The following is a 17,717-nucleotide window of genomic DNA, read 5'->3' on the forward strand; positions in this document are numbered from 1 at the left end:
TTAACTCATATCAAAAACTCATATGACTCATATTTTTTACCTTGTTAAACCGCGGGATGATGATGAATTATAATCAAAACGTGTTATAAGACTAAAATCAAAACGTATATGACTAAAACAATCAAGGGAAAATAAAATTAATCCATTACCAAAATTCAATTGCATAGCAATCAATATAAAAAAAACTATATGGAAGATATATTTACATTATTTTACATACACTAACTATCAATTTATTTCGGGAAGTTATTATTCAATGCCAACAATTCAAGCGGCCATATGTAAAACGCCCTTTTCGACAAAATCTCCATCAAACTCTGTTGGACAAACTGGCTTGAGTTTACAGTTTGGCATGACGTAATCAATGACTATGCCAACATGACTTTTTGGTACAGGGCGGTTGTGCAAAGTTTTCATAGAAAATAATGTGCATAAAGCTTGAGGTATCTTGTCTTCATTAAAAACCACTAACTTTGAGCCTTCGCCTGATAAAAATATAAAATACATTTTTAGATAATGTATGTCTTGTTATAAAATTGTAGAGAGACAATATACAATAAGACTTAGGATATCTTTTCTTTTAGGGTAACATACATAGCTATTAATAAAATAAAAGCATTTAGCAAATACACAAACTTTAAATGTTTGCAGTTTGCTGTTGATTCGTTTAATAGTGGTGTGATTCCTATTTCTGTAACAAAATAATTTGTTTTTTCTGAACACCTAAAATGTCGATGTTAGTTATAAGACGCTATACATTTTTTGTACTTTTGTATGACGAACTAAAATTTGTTATTGCAACAGTAAGTACATTGGTACAAATAAATACTACAGACTGAAGATAAAGAAACATTTAATACCTATTTTAACTTTCTTCTGATAAATACTTTGAGTGGACGTTAAAATTTTCGGGCTCTTCGAAACTGGTTCTTCATCTTCATCAGGTTTGTCGTAGCTACAAAACTTTTGAAAATACTGTTGCTCTTCGTTAGTATTGTTACCATTACTCTCGATAGTCTCAGCAATGTCATTAACATCAGTGCATCCGATTGTAATAATTGTGTTTTCGTTTGTATCATTAGCGTTTTTCTTCGTTTGGTTAAAAATTTCGTTGACGTTGTTCGGCTTTTCATTGATGTTGCAAGCGTTTTTGACGACGCTGTTTGGGTTTTCTTTGCCGTTGTAAACAGGGTTTTTGTTAGCGTTTTTGGAGTTTTGGCTGTTGTCGTTATGGTGTACGTTTGCCTTGTGTGGGTTTTCGTTGGGATTGTTCGGGTTTTTGTTGGTGTTGTAGTGGGATTTCACACTTGTTGTCAGCTAAGGTTGAAGAACTTGACTGGGAAAATTCGTCCAATGTGTTAGCGTGTGTTTGACCAACACTTTTATGGCTCATTTCTTCCACTTCCATCTCCCCTAGAAATATAATGTAATGAGCATACTGAAAACTGTAAGTCTGTAACCAATACCATGAACAATAAAAGTTGAAATAGATGTTCTGCTTCAAAGACAAAAAGGATATAAATCATATAATTTATATCGCTATGAAATGTAAGCATCAGCAAAAATGCTGGCTCTTACGTATTTGTTATTGTTTTGTATTTGCATGCTTTTATATTGTTGGTTGAAACTGAAAGTGTAGTTAATTCAGAATACATCGAACGACAAACATGGATTTTGATTATTAAGTTAAAGCTAGTCTTTCAAACTAGTAGCTGTAGAATACAGTAGGATCATTTCTTATTGTATCAGCAACACTACTACGAGAGAATTAGTTGCTTAAGTGGATCTTTTCATGGAAATGGAATACGAACAATGGCAAAGCCAGCTCACAAAGTCAGGTCGTCTTATGCACATGAAAATTTTACGAAAATGATTGACATTGCAAGTATTACGATTTAAGCCCTATTCACACGATATAAACTAAACTGAGTTCGGTCGATTTGATCCAACCCATCTCAGAGGTGGAAAAAGTCTTGCTATGCAAATATTTTCGCGTTCATGATGGCAGAAACAATCATTTTCTAAAGAAATGAACAATGATAATGTAAAATTTGCATAGCATGAACAAATTTTCCTGCTGGCTTCCCCACTCGCAATATATAGATAGAAGACGTTCCTTATTATCATTAACTCCTAATTTGATTTTTATTTTTATTCAATGAAAGCAAAAAACGTTTGTTCATATAGTTTCTGTGGTGGAATGGTTATCGCATGTGTTTAACATTCCAAGGACATCAGTTTAATCCTGATAAGAAACAATATTTGCAAAATTTCATCCATAATTACACATTCTAACTAGTACATGTTTTTTCATTTGCATACAAAACTATCACATGAGTAATACCAATACAGTTAAAACAAACTAGGAATTTCATTTAATTAATAATACAATGTTCACCATTCGACCTTAATTTATATTTGTTCTAATCAACGGAAACGTGAAAGTGTTTGTGTATGTACTGTACTGGTAATCACGTGTGTCTTAATATGCAAAAGGTCCTGAAATAGAACTTATCAAATGTTATAATTTTAATGCCTGATCACTATGCTAAGCCTGTGTATGCGTAATATATTGTCAGGTAAGTCTAAGGGTTGGATTAGAATATATTCAATAACAGATTAATAGAACCACCAGATCATGGATTTTCATAAATGAATGTTGCATAAATGAACACACGTTCGCTTTCGCCCTTAGATGGAGTTCATCCAATTTTATAAACTTACGTCGCATGAAATTGTCAAAAAGCTTTTCTGTTATTTTTCCATACTCTGTCTCAGTAAGAAACTTGGCAGCTGGTCCAGGAGTGCCGTGTAAGTGAGTGGTATAGCCTTTTGCATGTCTTGAGAACGACAAAACAATAATGTGTTGGTCATGATGTTCATTTAAGACAGAAGCCTAAAATAAATAAAGATTACAAATAAACTTTCTTAGTTTGCTTATAGTAACAAAAGCCGTAAGCAATCATCGGTGGCAAAATCCTTAGAAAATGTGATTTTCAATTATGTTAAAGCAAATTCGTTCCCAACATGAACGACTGGAAATAATTGAGTAAAAATAGTTTGTGAAAGCTCTGCTGAAAGTCATGGTCTTTTTCCTGCTGCTAAAGTTTCCTAAGACAATGCAAAACAACAAGAGGAAAATAACACCACCACATCTGCTCGGCCTGCACACATCTTTCCAGTTGAAAAAAATGCTACACATTCACTTATACAGCAATGCATACACACATACAAACATTATTGTACATACAGTAAATACCTATAGATACATATACTGTACACAGACAGATGAATATTTAAAGTTTGATACATACACAGAAGCAAATTAGTAGCATGTAAATATTTAGCATACATTGATCACACTTCCAAAATTATTCCCATTTGCAAATACTGGGTTGGTCTGTATTGTATAGAAGTATCTTGAGAATTGATACTAACTCTGTACATCATTAGTTGCCTTTGGCGAGAAGGATTTGTCCCACCCATTTTCCTAATTCTTTCCATGGAATTTACACGTTTCGAAATGGATTCCTTCAAACAACTTTTACACTTCTTTGAAGCATTTCCATTTTCTGTTCCACAACCATTACATTGCTATAAAAAAGTATAACAAAACATATGCTTCAACCCATTAAGACAAAACTTGAAGCAATACAAAATTCACCATTCACAAAATACAACAGGCACAAATTGCAAAATTTACAAAATTCAAAATTTACAAAATACCAAATTCACAAAATTCACAGCAATACACCATTCATAGCAACTACATTTTTCAAAAGTACCACATGACTATGTATGAATGATGAGGCCAAGAATTGAAGGGTACCTTTTCATCCTATTTTTATTACAGCCACAGGTCAGTTTTAGTTGTCAATTGTGAGGATCTAGTATATAGGGGTAATGGGTTAACCAGAAAATTTGACAATGTCTTCACTCTGTAGTTAATCCTTTAACCAGCAATATGCTTTACTCATTTTTTGACAAACGCCACATGACTTTACTTGTCATTTGGTAGCTATGGAGCTAAATTAGGTTATTAGAAATAAGTGATAGTATAAAATTGAAAAATGTTGTCGTTTATTTAAAATGTTTGTTATACAATTGACAAATAAAATTGGCAATGAATAAAAATGGGCTTAATTAATTGATATAAAATAAGTGGTTTGTCTTGATGCACAAGAGTTGTCATTCAACTGATCTTTTATGCTACTATCAGAAAAAAACTTCTGTTGATATATAATATGTATGTTCTTCAAAACATATGTCAACAGGTATATATGTAGCATGCTTTTGAAGGGTACAGTTAGTATCAAAAATTAGGCAACCATTCAATACATATATAAATTTACCTTAGTTGTCTTTCCTTGAAATCTTTTCTCTAAAAATACAACATAAAATATAATGATGTACAAATAACCATGCTTTAAATTAGGCATAGGATGACAATAATCCAGATTGGCTTCACTGCTGATCTTAAGATTAACCACATACTAGAACTATCACAGTGATCACTAACATTACAGTTATACATATAATATACATAAAGTCTGATGATGGTAATAATATGTTGTTCTATTTGAAAGAACATTTATACATGCAACTACAGAATAGATCCTTATGTACAATTCATAGTTTACTACGCAATGCTGGACAGCATACAGGAATATTTTTCCAATTTGCAAATGGAGTTTATCAAAGAAATTAGGTCATTATTGAAAAAGTCTATCAACGTATGAGGCACATGGGTAATAATAAATAAATAATAAATCGTCCATTAACACTGGGGATAGCATTTCCAGTGCCGTAACTAGAAAATTAATTGGGGTGAATATTCATATATTCAGCTCTGCCCTGCTAACTTCTATTGAAATTAAAATCGCAAACAAAAGAAATCAGCAGGGCAGAGCTGAATACATGAATATAAACACCCCTAATTAACGTTCTAGTTTTGCCCCGAGCATTTCTTTATAATCAAATCATTTTTTAATAACTTTTAGCAAAAAATACTTGTTAAATAAACGTTTTCTATATGATTAAATAAATCTAATACAAACTAAAAGCACTATCTTTAAAATATTGGCTTGACTCTGATCAGGATTCACGATCAAACATCAATCAAAATCAATGAAGAAAAATACAAGAATTTTAATTTTTTTAACGATATGATTATAAATACTACAAATCATGAGCAAACTAGCAAATAAATTGAAACGGTCAAATCCAGTAAGTCAAGCATTCAACATTTCACGATGTCACGCAACTCAAACAGTCAAACTGCAGCTCTCGATTTTGATTCGAGAATTCGTCTTGATTAAAACCATTTTTACAAGTAAAATTAAACTCCTTGTTAGAAAGGAAACCATTGATACATAATCGAAATGAAAAATATGAAAAGCTTGTGAGACCTGATTATAAAATGGCTATTTCTATTTACATACCTGTGCTGCAGCTGCGGCCTGCCTTTTCCCCCATGTTAACTTTTCGCGGGTGCGCAAAACGTATTGAATTTGGATAGTTACGGAGTTTCCCTTGGATTGATGATTATTATCTATTTAAGCCGTTTTGTCAATTGATGCTATTCATCTATTTAAGCTTGAGACTGTGTTGCCCTTCAAACGCTTTTCGACATGATCGCGGCCAATCCTTAGATCGCCATTACATGCCTCTAACTGGTCGATGTGATCTTCTTGCTCCTTCAAAACTTGCTTCAATTCAGTCATGGTTACTGTATCCATGTCGCAGCGACCTTTAAGGGTTGTGATCTCGCCTAGTCGAAAATTAAACGACATGGTCATGTTTTGAACAACAACAGCTTCCCAATAAAGCAAATCTTGAATTCTTTGACAAAGAACTCTCGATGAGCTAACATTGAAATAAAAAATTTATTAACACGATCAGGAGTGTTTTTAACGATTTTTACGGGCGAGAACACAAAAGCAAACCATTAAAACCTCGTGAATAAATAGACAACCACGTCTCACTCATTTACTTCTTTGCGGATGTAGATCGTCCAGAGTCCTGAGAAGGACCATTGGTGTTGATGTTGACTGACGTTTTGAAAACCTTAGCGGTAGTCATCTTCAGAATCAACTCACTTACACGATACAAATACAGAAACGCTTTATATGGATAACATTTATCAAATTCGTGATATCGTTTTACATCGTGGCGAATTTTCTTACCTGCTTTCGCGATTGACAGAGGCTAAACTAGAACGTTAAATGAGGGGTAAATATTCTTATAGTCAGTTTCATCCGACAGATTTCTTTTGAAATTCAATTTAATTTATCAGTAGGGACAACGGAATATATGAATGTGCACATCCACACACACAATTAACGTTCTAGTTACGCCTCTGGCGATCGCTGCAGATCTGCGACAATGCAACTAAAAGAGTTTAAGCCTGGCGTCATTGGTGACATAAGAATAAGAATAAATGTGTCCTCACTTTCAAACTGCAATAAGCACAATTATCAATAAAAATAACAAGAACAAAGAGTTTTGACAATCTTGTGCGTATGCAGCATGAATAAAACATCGCACAGAATAGAGAAAATCTAAACGTACAATTTACTAACCTCTTCTTTCGCCTCAAGCATTCTACTAAAGTTTTGAATAAGTTTCTTGTGCACTTCCAACATTTCCTTTTCTCCTTCAAGACATCAGCATTATGAGCTATCTCATTTTCAAGTCCCTGGAGATTTTCTGTGCTTCCTCGAGTTCTTCGCGAACGCCCTTCAAACGCTTTTCGACATGATCGCGGCCAAGCCTTAGATCGCCATTACACGCCTCTAACTGGTCGATGTGATCTTCTTGCTCCTTCAAAACTTGCTTCAATTCACTCATGGTTACTGTATCCATGTCGCAGCGACCTTTAAGGGTTGTGATCTCGCCTAGTCGAAAATTAAACGACATGGTCATGTTTTGAACAACAACAGCTTCCCAATGAAGCAAATCTTGAATTCTTTGACAAAGAACTCTCGATGAGCTAACATTGAAATAAAAAATTTATTAACACGATCAGGAGTGTTTTTAACGATTTTTACGGGCGAGAACACAAAAGCAAACCATTAAAACCTCGTGAATAAATAGACAACCACGTCTCACTCATTTACTTCTTTGCGGATGTAGATCGTCCAGAGTCCTGAGAAGGACCATTGGTGTTGATGTTGACTGACGTTTTGAAAACCTTAGCGGTAGTCATCTTCAGAATCAACTCACTTACACGATACAAATACAGAAACGCTTTATATGGATAACATTTATCAAATTCGTGATATCGTTTTACATCGTGGCGAATTTTCTTACCTGCTTTCGCGATTGACAGAGCCTTAACTAGAACGTTAAATGAGGGGTAAATATTCTTATAGTCAGTTTCGCCCGACAGATTTCTTTTGAAATTCAATTTAATTTATCAGTAGGGACAACGGAATATATGAATGTGCACACCCCCACACACAATTAACGTTCTAGTTACGCCTCTGGCGATCGCTGCAGATCTGCGACAATGCAACTAAAAGTGTTTAAGCCTGGCCCTCATTAATGACATAAAGTGGTTATATCACGAATTTTAGCCCCCCTTTTTTATGAGCTTAATTGAAAATTTGGATTATTTGAAGAACTATGACATGTCGCTGGACTTAAACAGATAAATATATGTTGCTTAATTTTGCCTCCAAAGTCGGGTACCATTTGCGAATTTTTTACGACGCCATATTGATAGTTGTGACGTAGATAGTTGAACACGTCTGTTTCCGTCAATACAATATTATATTATAGAAGGTGATTTTGTTGTCGTTTTTCTTGTCTTAAAAACATATAATGACAGTATTTTCAATAAAATAATAAAAAACAAGTTGTCCGGAAAGAATGGCCTCAAATCAGTGCTCAGATAATTCGAATTCGATGTCTGAATGCGTATCTGATTCGAGCTTGGAATCCGTGGGTTATGTCGAGCATTTAAACGACTTCGCATATGACGATGAACCGCTAGCAGGAGATGGTGATGAAGTGCATACTCCAGATGATCCCGATGGAATTCTCCCTGCGATATTAGAACAACGAAGTGATGGCGTAATTCCACTTGGTAAGTTGTTGTTTTCTCCTGTTTGTAATATACATAAAGTTACTTTATAAACCAGAATGCTTCCACGTTTCAGGTGTAATTGTCAATGCTGTCATACCGATTTGTTAGAAGGCGCATTAGAGTACAGATGCTGTAAGGAAATAGGGCCAGCTTTGCAGAAAATGACATTCGATGGCAGCATTGAGAAAATATCATGCATAACACAGCATGCCAAATTTGGGCCTTTAGTTCATGAGGCTGTCCTTGAAAACGTCGGGCCACTATTGAGAGATAGGAATGGACTTGCTTATCGCCGCCTAGCATCACAATCATTAAATATGTAAGATTGTAAATTGTATGAGAAACAATGTTATAATCAACATTGTTTCATCAACAATAATTAGTCCAACCTTTTTATTTACTTCAGGTACTTGAGAGCTGTGGCATACAGATGGTTGATGCAATGGTTTTGTGGGTCTATGGGATGGGAGAATACTCGGCCTTTACCTGCTTGTGTTTATCACTTTATTCGTAAAGCATATCCAAGTGGTAACACAACAGGTTACATACCATCAGAGGGGCGATGATGGAATAGTCTTTTAACTAGTGCACTGTAGAGACTGTTGACCTTCTTTGCTGAGTTTGGAATGGTCAGGAAACATGCCTAGATGAAAACCAAATAGGAGATACATGGATGCACTATATAAGTTGACATGCAGTTTAATGGTTTGAAACAAGAGTAAACAATAAAAACAAATTGGTGCAACTACTGAGAGGTTAAGCTGAAAGAATTAAATGAAAGAAAATCTTTTCTTCAATGTCAGTCTGGGAAAAAAGACAAAAGAAAAAATATATGGAATTAAATCATAGCATAAATGTAAAAATGGAAAATAGCAAGCCGTTCAAATGGCGAATCGTTTGCTTCCCCAGTGCATACTTAAACATGCTCAGCTTCATCACTAGTACATGGTACTTCCTCATTGAGAGAACATGTTTCCTTCAGCGATGGCTTATGGAGAGTATGTCGAATAATCTACAAAACTTATATCGAATTTACATATGACAAAAGAAAAATTAACATGAACAAGCGTAAACTTACTTGTCTTCGTTTTCGATCGGTTATTTCGTCCTGTAATGGTTCAGGAATCCCAGCCACGTCAATGGTTGGGATAGCATCTTTCTTCAACCTTCTTTTGAGCTTGACTTACACACTCAAATTAAGGTCAAAACAAGAATCTTCAAAATGCGCAGAACACAGACACGAGGTAGAGAAAGCTTCAAAACCCGGTCTATGTTTACGCACAAAATTTACCCATTTTCTATGTATTTGCGGCTCTGTTTCTTTTTTAGGAAACAGATGCATCGACATTCCTTCGGTTTTTGAATCATTGGCGCAACTAATTTGATTAGGTCCGCCAGCAACACAGCGTTTTCCTCCGCGTTTCTTATTAAGATTACTAGTAGAATACGCCATGTTGATATATGTGTTCAACTTTCTTACGTCACAAGTCATTAGCATACCGATCAAAAAGTTCGCAAAAAAAATGCTGAAAATCGTGACTTTGAACGTCCGTAAAATCACTTTCACCAATCCAATTTCAATAATAATTGCAGATTTAAATCACTGAAACAAGGTCTTTCAATTTAGCTAATAAAAAAGGGGGGCTAAAATTCGTGATATAACCACTTTAAGGATAAGCATAAATGTGTCCTCACTTTCAAACTGCAATAAACACAATTATCAATAAAAATAACAAGAACAAAGAGTTTTGACAATCTTGTGCGTATGCAGCATGAATAAAACATCGCACAGAATAGAGAAAATCTAAACGTACAATTTACTAACCTCTTCTTTCGCCTCAAGCTTTCTACTAAAGTTTTGAATAAGTTTCTTGTGCACTTCCACCATAGCTCATAATGAGATAGCTCATAATGAGATAGCTCATAATGCTGATGTCTTGAAGGATCAAGACATCAGCATTATGAGCTATCTCATTTTCAAGTCCCTGGAGATTTTTCTGTGCTTCCTCGAGTTCTTCGCGAACGCCCTTCAAACGCTTTTCGACATGATCGCGGCCAAGCCTTAGATCGCCATCACACACCTCTAACTGGTCGATGTGATCTTCTTGCTCCTTCAAAACTTGCTTCAATTCAGTCATGGTTACTGTATCCATGTTGCAGCGACCTTTAAGGGTTGTGATCTCGCCTAGTCGAAAATTAAACGACATGGTCATGTTTATGGTCTAGATTCTGTGCCAAAGTGGAGGCGCCATTGTGCTCCACGAAACCATGAATTTTTACGGCTCACCATTTCAGATTGTGACCAGAGGTTTGACAGAGATGTTTATTATACGTGGTGTTAGTACCATTTTTGTGAAACGCTTATCGCCATCTTGTTTTGTAGACTGTTTCTAAATTATCGTTTTCATAGAGAATATCGCCTTTAGAAAAATGGCTGAAAGATATAGCTTTAGCTTAACCACATTCAGTTAAATTTTGCTACATTTTTTGTGCCCAGTAGTTGTCTTATTTGCAAAAGGAGCTTTATCTCGATTTGTCTTCTCAATTCAAGTTCTTGGTTGGTTGGTTCTGATGTTGATATATGTACTAAAAATAACATCCTACTTCATGACAAATAATTTTAATGGTCCTTATAATTTAGTCCATCAGGCAAATTGGTTCAGATTGAGTATGCATTAGCTGCTGTAGCTTCTGGTGGATCTTCTGTTGGCATTAAAGGTAACCATATACGTGTACAATACCTAGCTCTTGTTGAATCTTGATATTTCATAGTGACTCAATCCACATGGATAAATAATTAATCTGACAACATAATATAGGTGGAAAAATTCTTTAAAATGATTACATATAACTGAAAAATCCTGTAAATTTCGTGGTATTATGTGAGACTTCAGACTTGTGTAATTGAAACAATTGACATTTTGCCATCTGAATGTTGTACATAGTGAATTTCTAAATTTTCTTATTGATCAGATATACAAAACTAATTATCTATAAACATGAAATCCATGTTGAACAATTTTGTATGGAATAAATTATTGCATAAATCTTGGTCCACAAGGCTAAAGTGGACCTCTGTCTTAAACCATTCATTCAATCTTGGGATATGCACTGAAAATCCACTGTGAAAGTCTGGTGCTAAATATTGTTTTATTATGTATCATTATGTTGCGTCAATTGCCAAATAATAATTGAGTCATTTTTTGGTAGGTATTGCAACTTGTTTGTTTGAATAGGCAGGACAAGATACATGTTGCTCACTCTGATCAAATTTCTTGTTGATTTAATGCATTTATGTAATGTGTATGAGACATTTTGACATTTTATGAAAATGTTTATTTCAGCTACAAATGGTGTTGTGCTGGCTGCTGAAAAGAAACAAAAATAAATTCTTTATGATGATTCCACCATTCACAAGGTTTGAATGAAGTGGATCTTAATATTTACAATGATTATGTCTTATTTTTTATTTCATTTTAATTTTTTATTTTATAATTTTTTCAAACACGATAATTAAGTATGTTGGAGCTTGACAGCATGACCTTTGTTATGAAAATGCCGTGAATCTTTTCCCTGAAGTTCATCACTGTTGTGCTTGCAAAGGAAAATGTTTAATACACATGTTGCTAGATTTTGTAACTAAGTTGGATTTGTGCTATTTAATGTATCTAACACAATGATCTCACATTTACAAGAATACAATCCATACAATGTGTAACTGTACGTCCTGTGTCCAAGTGAAGGAGTCACCATTTTACTATGGTGATAGCCGGGAGGGCACATTGTTATACACTTTGTACACTTGTTTATATATGATTTATGAAAACACGTGGATACAGAAAGAAAACAAACAAAACTGCAGCATCAAGAGGGACTTCATCAAACAACTTCCACCTCTGAACAAAACCGAAAAACCTGCCATGTTTGTTTTGAAAAAAGACTACTAATCCTAAAAGGACATAAAAAGAAAATTTTAAATAAACGCTCTGAACTTTTTAGTGCATGCCGTCGTTAATTTAACACCTAGTAACGAATTGCATGTGCAGTGAATAATAAATAATCTGTCAGTTGCCTGAAGATCGCCCTACTGCGTGAAACTCCGAAAAAATTACAGCTATTGTCTATTTTATATATATATATATATGTATATATAATTTAATAAATTACATTTCTTAAAATGTTGCTACTCGGGGAGTCTGGGTTTCATGCCAAAGCAATCTTCAGGCAATGTATCGTTTTCTAACGTTAAATACTGTTTAAAAATGCTACCTTGCTGGAAAACCTTGAAGTGGCATTAAAAATACACAATGTATGCCAGGAAATATTTGAAATAGATAACAAGATAAATGAAGTTGATTCAGAGGAAGAGGAAATTATGGATGTGGTTTGTAATATCTGAGTATGACATTGAAATAATTAAATTAATTTTTTAAAATGTTATTTCTAAAGTAATTATATTTTGGTCTTTTTTAGGTTGATGAAGAAGAATCTGTTAACGAACAAGAAGAGAGAGAGAAATCTCACCTGTCATGAGAAACTTGCGTAGCTGAATTAAACATATTGGCTGAAAATGTTAACCACTGCAAAAAAACTGTCACTGAAACGTTGTCCTCAGAAATAGTGTTTACTCAAAAAATTGTAATGCATGTCCTTGTTTTTGTGGGCAACGCCCATTTTTGCAGGGCAAATTTTCTCCACCCCATTACTTCAAGTCTAGTTACGCCCCTGATCACTGGGTTTGTGCTTTTGCATTTAAAAAATTATCTTTTGTGGCGTTTTGACGTAGAAACCGCGCGAAAGACTAGGGCTTAGTCTTGACCAGTATTCTTCAAATTAAATAGTATTTAGAAAAAGTAACGCAAAGTTTACTTTTAAAATTTTATAAATATAAAATTTCTATTTACAAAAGGACTGGAGCGACCTGTATGGCAGCCGTCATCTGGTTTCAATCCCCCCCCTGACTTCTCGCTCCAGTTGTTATTACAGTTCAATGGCTTTAAGTACTCTAAAATTTTGCTTACGCTTAATTTTTGTAAAATGAGGAATTGAAAAAATTTACAGTTGGAAAGTTGAACATTTTCAGTGGATCCTATTGTCAGGATAGACTTCTTGTCTTTCATTTATCTATCCCTGTTATATTAAACATATGACATGTTTTTTCTTGGGGAATAGAAAGTAAGTAAAAATAAAATCCGTTAAACAAGTAAATGTCTTTGTTCTCAATTAGCCTCGAAAAAAAGAAAAAACTTCTAAAGCTGATTGAAAAAATAATCAAAAATGTATTGTTGACTTTGTTTTAAAGCTGATTTAGTCTAAGAAGGAAACGCACATATAACTTAAAAATTGCTGGAAAAAAGCTTGTGGATGAATTCGACTTTAGCAACCTTTTTGTTTGGCAATGACCAAATCTTATGTGGCAAATTTGAAATGAACTTTTATTTGTATAAGATTAACATACCACACCAACTAAACGGTTATCTTGAACAACCTCCCTTTTTTCACAAATCTAGCTTAGAATGTTATTAACATGTATATAACATTGATGTTTAGTAGGAGTAGTCTAATTCAAACACTTTTAAATTAGTTTCAAGTAAATTGGAAGTAGAGTAAATCATTTCCATACCAGCAAGGACACTATTCGAACAAAGTTTGAGTGACATGTTCATATAAATGAAAGTATACGTTTGAATGAATGAATTGCTTAATTCATCTTTCTTAACGTAAAAATTACATAATTCAGTTCATCACTTTATCTTCAACGTGAGAAAAATTGCTCCTATTTTCATCAACAACAGGTAACTTTCTTTTTTCAAAAGGTTTCCAGGTCTCATGGTGTGCAAGTATTTATTTTTTTGTTTATCATCATGATACATTTAATTCACATTTAATTCAGCGTATGTTCTTTACCGGCGGGTGCACCATTACTTAGTAACTGCTGACTACGATATCAAAGAAAAACATCTTTAGGCCTTTGAATGTAAATGTATTATAAAGTTAAAGTTATTGCTCTTGTTGTTTTAGCATTCAGATTGAAAATGAAATATCAAAACGTTAACTAACTGTTTTCTTGTTGCTCCCGAATGATCGAAGTTTTTGTATGTCTGGAGCATTGCGATATTAAACAGTTGGGATTCTCCAGTACATTTGTTTATATTTCAAGTATTAAGACGGTAAATTTTCTAAAGGTCCCCGTATTCTTGAGGCTCTCTCTGTGTTGTTGAGCACCCCACTAATCCTGTATTAAAATGAAACCATATAAACTGTAAATAATTTTGTTACGATTGGCGCTCCATAGTAGATCACTAAAGGTGTTCTTAACTATCCAACTATGGTCTCTCTTAACTAGATGGGTCTCAAGGCATTCCCTAATCAAAACAAATTTTGAAATTTACGATTTCGGTTCATCAGAAATACGATTTCGTGCTTTTTCAGGGCCTTTTCGTGATCCTGTTCTAAACAATTCGGTATACACAGGAAACAAGTCAGGAAGGCAGGTGTATTGTAAGATAAGAAAAAAATACTTATTCAAAAACAGTATTACCTTACACTGTTATCAAAAACAACTAATGAATGAGTCAGAATGACCAGTGTATTTTCCCATCCAAAAATGCCTTCTTCTGGAAGTCATAAAGTATTGGCAGCTCCAAAGGGAGGAAAAGATGCAAAATTCAAATCTTATCAGAAAATGTAAACGTTCGTAAACGCGCCATTGTGACTTTACAACATGGAAAATGTTTACAAACACATGTTTAGAATAAATTTATGATTTTCTTGAAAACAAATTACTGTTCTCATAATTTCTTCTTTCGTCGGCTATCTCGTACTCCGATTCATTATTTTTTTGCAAAGATTCATAATTATTATCTTCTATATTCATTTTCGATATGTCCAGTTCTTGATAAGTTTTATCAACTGTGTCATCCTTTGGTCTCAATGATTAATAATTATCTTCTTTATTCATTTTTGATAAATCCAATTCTTGATAATTTGTATCAACAGAATTTATCCTAACTTCAGATGGAGATTGAAATTGTTGACAATTTTTACAAAACGAATGTCGACGATATTGAAAAACAATTAAAATAGAAACCAAAATTCCAACGATAATTCCAGATGTTAAAGTTATTAAAATAATGTACCATTCTGTTTTGGACTGTTTTATTCTCTCTTTTTGGTCATCACAAAGAACGTTGTCTAGAGAAGAAACATAGAACTTACAACATGGAAAAATCAAAAGAGTCTTTTGCATACAATACTAAAATGCACATTTAATATAAACGACAACTTTTTGAAAATAGACATGTTTCGACATCTCATGATGCTATCTTCAGTATGAGTGAAATAATAGGTGATACAGGAAATAAGATAAATTAATGAGGAGCGTCCGAGCGTATTACAAACTAAATATTGTATTGAATTTAAAAACTTGAACATTGAGGTCAGGGTTAGTTTTGTTAATGTGGAGTGCTTCTTTGATTTTAAGGGTGAATGAGGTGTCGGGCTGTCGGCAGTGTCGATGATTTTGAAACAAGAGGGTGAATAGTTGGTTTTGCATGAGTGAGATTTAAGAAAGTGTCGGTAGATATGAGAGTTTTTGTCTGTTGTGGTATGTTCCCTCATTCTGGTGGATAAATGGCGCGAAGTCTTGCCAATGTATCGGGAATTTTCATTTCCAAAAGAACAACTCTATACTTCAAACTACCATACATCGGACATTACTCACAACACACACAACGCAGACTTACAAACATTATGAAACGCTTCTGTACAGATATTGACATTCGACTAATTTTCACATCATTCAAAATCAAAAACCTTTTCTCATTCAAAGACCCAATTCCTGGTTCACTTAAATCTATGGTGGTATATGATTTCAATTGCGCGGGATGTAATTCCCGATACATTGGCGAAACTTCGCGCCATTTATCCACCAGAATCAGGGAACATACCACAACAGACAAAACTGTCATTTCTACTCCCTCTTGTTTCAAAATCATCGACACTGCCGACAGCCCGACACCTCATTCACACTTAAAATCAAAGAAGCACTCCACATTAACAAAACTAACCCTGACCTCAATGTTCAAGTTTTAAATTCAATACAATATTTTGTTTATAATACGCTCAGACGCTCCTCATTAATTTATCTTATTTCCCTTTTATTGTTGTAATTTATGTATCATATTACTTTTATATAAACCTTGTATCACCTATTATTTCACTCATACTGAAGATGGCATCATGACATGTCGAAACATGTCTATTTTCAAAAAAGTTGTCGTTTATATTAAATGTGTATTGGCAATAGTGCTTTTACGAAATTATAGAAATACTAAAATACATATGATAACAAGATTGAAGCATTTTGATTGAGCATTGGATAAATTGAATTAAACATTTCCATTAACTCTAAGGCGAAGCTCGAGATGTTAATTGCATTGTGTGGTTAGAGCTAAAGTTTGCTATAAAAGAGCGATTTGCTTAAATTTTCTTTTAAAGAAGTATCAGAGATAATGAACGTTATTATGTTACACCTGTGTTACACCTATACACAAAATTTAAATTCAGTCCTTAACAAAAATCTCTTGTGGTCTTATGATTTATCTGTTGCCACAGTCAACAAAGACATTATCCACACACCACGAGATCCGGAAACATTTGCTCAATCTGCCCAGTCACGTTGTGTAACTAAACAGTTCCTCATCAGGTTTGTCCCACCTTCATCAGTTCCACTAACTACTGTGTCATGTCTGGATAATGGTATTGTTACCATTATACAAGTCATAGCTCTTCTCATCTTGTTTTTCAAAAATATATAAAATATATGTTTGCACAGGATGGTCAAAGAAATAGACCTTTCATCTTTTGAACATTTCAATACACAACATTTCAATTTTAGGAATACTTTTTTTGGAGACCTTGACTTGACCTCAGTCCGCCTGTCTCTACATAGTTTTCTGACTTATTTATGTTTTTTATTTAAAGGCTTATACAAACTGAGGAGACTTAGGAGAACTTGAGAGAAAATCAGTGAAAGCTTGAGACCGAAGGTCGAGTTGTCGATGGTTGCACCTTTTACCCGTTTGATACTTCTCATAAACGTCTCCTCGATTTACCTAAGCCAGTGCAAACACAATCATCTTTTATTTCTTTAGAAAACAGCAATAATGCAAACAGACAAATGTAAAACAAACATTTTAAAATGTATTCATGTGATTTGCAATTAATTTTCCTTCAAGTACTTATTTCCATATGAACTTTATGGTATTCAATTAGATTACGCCCCGCCCACTTTGGGAGGAGCCTTTTATGCATATTTACCTATGAATATCAGAATTTGTTTTTGAATTTGATACTGTCACATGACCTTAAAATAAACTCCTTAGTGCAAACTGCTTAGCAACAGCAATCGAACATTCGAAAGTGAACATGTTTCTTACTTAGTTGAGCTGTTGAATGTTCAGTTTGTTGGTAAAAGACCGATCGAGCACTTCAGAAGATCACACTTTAGCTGTCGTCTCAATATCTAGAAAATTAAATATTAAATACAAGAGACAAGAAACAAGCCAAAGAAACAAGCCAAAATATCTGGGTGAGTCACATTTCGTATTTCGTTTTATTGTTAATG

The 17,717-nt window shown here is 34.0% G+C and overlaps 3 long non-coding RNA genes across 3 annotated transcripts; 1 reads left to right on the forward strand and 2 right to left on the reverse strand.

Annotated features, from left to right (window-relative positions):
- Positions 1-329: 329 nt before the first annotated feature.
- Positions 330-3,580, reverse strand: LOC124457851. Its single transcript, XR_006952835.1, has 4 exons — positions 3,439-3,580; positions 2,725-2,896; positions 861-1,413; positions 330-485 (listed from the first exon to the last, which is right to left on the reverse strand). It is a non-coding gene; the product is annotated as an uncharacterized LOC124457851 (long non-coding RNA).
- A 772-nt stretch (positions 3,581-4,352) lies between these two features.
- On the reverse strand, positions 4,353-6,643 carry LOC124458036. The gene is made up of 3 exons (XR_006952957.1): positions 6,582-6,643; positions 5,442-5,770; positions 4,353-4,381 (listed from the first exon to the last, which is right to left on the reverse strand). It is a non-coding gene; the product is annotated as an uncharacterized LOC124458036 (long non-coding RNA).
- A 4,081-nt stretch (positions 6,644-10,724) lies between these two features.
- On the forward strand, positions 10,725-12,778 carry LOC124457582. Its single transcript, XR_006952670.1, has 3 exons — positions 10,725-10,807; positions 11,434-11,507; positions 12,563-12,778. It is a non-coding gene; the product is annotated as an uncharacterized LOC124457582 (long non-coding RNA).
- The last annotated feature ends 4,939 nt before the right edge of the window (positions 12,779-17,717 follow it).

This window comes from Xenia sp. Carnegie-2017, unplaced genomic scaffold, assembly GCF_021976095.1.
Source record: "Xenia sp. Carnegie-2017 unplaced genomic scaffold, XeniaSp_v1 HiC_scaffold_6, whole genome shotgun sequence".
NCBI classification, from domain to species: domain Eukaryota; kingdom Metazoa; phylum Cnidaria; class Anthozoa; order Malacalcyonacea; family Xeniidae; genus Xenia; species Xenia sp. Carnegie-2017.